The 369-nt window shown below is 45.5% G+C and overlaps 1 protein-coding gene across 1 annotated transcript in view; it reads right to left on the bottom strand.

The window, feature by feature from the left end:
• The window catches only part of Catsperd (cation channel sperm associated auxiliary subunit delta), a 36516-nt gene that overhangs the window by 6588 nt on the left and 29559 nt on the right, over window positions 1-369 (bottom strand). The window lies entirely within an intron of this gene.

Here is a 369-nt window from a genome sequence, read left to right as displayed (position 1 = left end):
AGAGAGAGAGAGAGAGAGAGAGAGAGAGAGAGAGAGAGAGAGAGAGAACACAAGAGCACCATCATGGGCCATGAGAACGTGGCCCAGAGGACTGAGTACCTGGAGCTAAGAGCAGCCCACATGAAATATAGTAAGTAATAATGGGTTATCAATGGGAGGTAGGTTCTAACATCATGGAGGCTAGGCAGCCGCCCGGCTATTGTGCTGCTTAAGGCATATTAAAATATAAGGCTGTATGTGTGCCTTTTATCCAGGGACATAAATGGTCTAAGGTTGGGAGGAAACCACATGTAAGGATTTAAATATTTTTACTATACACACACTCCCTCCCACACACACTCAGACACACAGACACTCACATACACACAC

Source organism: Grammomys surdaster, unplaced genomic scaffold (genome assembly GCF_004785775.1).
Source record: "Grammomys surdaster isolate TR1022 unplaced genomic scaffold, NIH_TR_1.0 62, whole genome shotgun sequence".
NCBI classification, from domain to species: domain Eukaryota; kingdom Metazoa; phylum Chordata; class Mammalia; order Rodentia; family Muridae; genus Grammomys; species Grammomys surdaster.
This window is presented reverse-complemented; position numbering and strand designations above follow the sequence as displayed.